General features: G+C 43.0%; 1 long non-coding RNA gene across 1 annotated transcript; it reads right to left on the bottom strand.

Moving 5' to 3' along the window:
- Positions 1–434: 434 nt before the first annotated feature.
- LOC144586394 (uncharacterized) lies at positions 435–2,207 on the bottom strand. Its single transcript, XR_013541190.1, has 2 exons — positions 1,729–2,207; positions 435–1,493 (listed from the first exon to the last, which is right to left on the bottom strand). It is a non-coding gene; the product is annotated as an uncharacterized LOC144586394 (long non-coding RNA).
- Positions 2,208–2,899: the final 692 nt, after the last annotated feature.

Genomic DNA, 2,899 nt, shown 5'->3' with positions numbered 1-2,899 from the left:
TGATTGCTCCAGCATGAAGTTTGGATGGAATCTTGTCACTGAAACATTAACATGCTTTCAGCTTCTAATAATTATGTGCCACTTGTATTGTAGTCTGATCCTATGTAGCTGGCTTCATAGCTCAGTGGTTTAGGTATCTGGCTACGCAGAGGATGGGAGTTTGATTCCCCACTGTGTTTCCTGCGAGTAGAGCCATCTTGTCTGGACTTGGGCAAGCTCCACAGTCCCAGGGCACTCCCCAGAAGAAAGAAATGGAAAACCACTTCTAAGTACTTTCTACATGGACAACTTTGAAAAGGACTGCCATAAGTCAGAATTGACTTGACAGCATATGATTGATTGATATTGATGGTTCATTAACCATACAACATGTGTTTGGTAGTTCCACGCCCCACCCCGTCTGGCGGTCACCCACTCAGAAGCAGCACCCAGAGGGGGTGGGAAAGGGAAGCCAGGATGCTGCTTCTGAGTGAAAACCCACTCCCAGTAACTCCCAGTATTCAGTTCTATTGTTTGATCCCTGGTTTTAAAATTCTGATATACAAGGGCCAACTGTATGGTTTCCTATTGAAAAAAAAAAGTAGTCTGATCCTTGTCTTTAGCAGTACTTGTACATTTGGTAACAGAACTCCAGATACTGTGTTTCCCGGAAAATAAAACAGGTTCATATTAATTTTTGCTCCAAAAATGCAGTAGGGCTTATTTTCAGGGGATGTTTTATTTGTTTTTTCATGTACAACAATCTACATTTATTCAATACAGTCATGTCATCTTCTTCTGATTGCTGCACAATGGTGAAGGGCAGGGTTTCACTTCACTGGGGCTTATTTTTGGGGTAGGGTTTATATTATGAGCATCCTGCAAAATCATACTAGGGCTAATTTTCAGGTCAGGTCTTATTTTTGGGGAAACAGGATATGTCTTTCGCCAGCCTGAGAAATCATTCAAGGGACTTTAAAAGAGAATGCTTTTTAAAAAGCATGAGCTGTTGCCATAAAACGTTGCAGTATGGAATGCTTTGGTGGAGGATTCTGGCCAGGTACATACATTTCTTTTCCTGGATACTCCATTCCATTCCCGTCTTGCTGTGCTGTTTTGGGAGTTTTCCTGTTACGGCCCCCCTGCCCCATTTTTCTGCAGAACCTAAGGCATTTGAGCCTGCTGACATCTTCTTTTATGTCAACAATGCTGTCTTGGCCACAAAAGTAAAGGCGCTCAGAGAACCGGGTGTGTTAATGGTACAGATGACTTGGCTTTTGTAGCTTGAACTCTGCCCCTCTCCTGTGATGAATGTGCAATTCTGTGTGTTCTGTGTGGAGGTTGTGACCATGGAAAGCCAGTGCTGAAAAGACCTCTTAGATTTAATGCCACGTGTCCCTCCTCAGTTTCCATTTGGGAAGAATGACTGCTTTGTTGAATCTTCTTTGTTCATGTTTATCAACAACAACATGCTTCAGTATTTTCTTGGCTGTCATCTGTATGGCTCTGTACATCTGAAGAACAAAGACATGCAGAATGTTGTTTCTGGATAGTAATTTCGTACTCCTTGCTGTTACCCAAAACAATGGATATCTGCCAAGTTCTTCCCAGGCATTATGTAACATGGTTTTAGTGATTTTTTTTCTCCCCCAAGACCTAAGTGCTTCCATTGTATGTTCCCTTGACTGAAAATCAGTTAGGCAACATTTCAAATACTCCTGAAGTCTCATTGCTAAACTCGCTGCTTACCTGGCTTTAAATGGGCCTGTAAGGAGAGTGATATTGGCACCAAGGTCGGTGGGGCCCTCTGGCCTCTCCCTGGGACTTGCTGAGTTTCAAACCTCCAGCCCCCAAGTGACCTGGAACAGAAGATGCTGGATTGTGGTTACCACGGGGAAGGAGAAAGCCCAAGAAAAGAGAAACAGCTCCTGGAGGCAGAAACGAGTACCTGCGAAATGAAAACTATAAAAGAAGGGTTAGAAGCAGTAGAGGGTGGGTAAAGAGAAGGGGACAAAGAGAAGAGAGAAATAAAGGAGATCACTCTCTGTAAATCAGTTTAAATCAATTTCTCCCTAGAGCCAGTGGACCCTTATGGCAGCTGGGAATCAGTGGAGTTCAGTGCTTTAAATCTGTTTCACACACAAAACCCCAAATTTATTCTTCAATGTTGTTTGCCCCAAGATTTGTCTCCTTGCCTTGAGAATACTGTACAGTGAGGTGCAGCAGTTCATGGATTCAGCTATTGCCCTGGGACCTAGCAACCTGACTAACACATGGGTGGGTAAATTGAGGCCCCCTGAATTTGTTGTTGGATTTGCTGGATCTGCTGGCTAGGACTATCATCATCCTAGCCAGCAGATCCTATGTTATGGGGTATGAGAAGTTGCAGTCCAGCAACATGGAAAAGGGCTGCAGGTTGTCCGAGGCTCCTTTGGCTCAATCTCATCTTTCCTGACCAGTACTTGCTGTTTAGGGTCTCAGGCATAGAAGGATTTTTCACATCATCTGCTTTCTGTTAAGTGGCAATCATTAAAAAGCTCTGGCTCAACGCGTTTCGTCGAAGCCTTTTTCAGGAGTGAGCTTCTTTATACTCTCTGCACCTTTCTTTGGTCTATATCAGCTCCAAAACTAATTAGGTAACTAATTAGTTTTGGAGCTGATATAGACCAAAGAAAGGTGCAGAAAGTATAAAGAAGCTCGCTTCTGGAAAAGGCTTCGACAAAACGAATTAAGCCAGAGCTTTTTAACGACTCGTTTAAAGAAGTACAGAATAAAGAGCTTGACCCTATTTTCTACATCCTGAGACTTTGTCTCTCATTTATAATCTGGACTTCCATGGATGTACTAGTTCCTTTTGTTTTGTTAAGTGGCGATGTCAGTTTGGAAAATTCAGTGTGCAAAGACATACCGTACTGCCATT

The sequence above is a fragment of the Pogona vitticeps genome, chromosome 2, assembly GCF_051106095.1.
Source record: "Pogona vitticeps strain Pit_001003342236 chromosome 2, PviZW2.1, whole genome shotgun sequence".
Lineage (NCBI taxonomy): Eukaryota > Metazoa > Chordata > Lepidosauria > Squamata > Agamidae > Pogona > Pogona vitticeps.
This window is presented reverse-complemented; position numbering and strand designations above follow the sequence as displayed.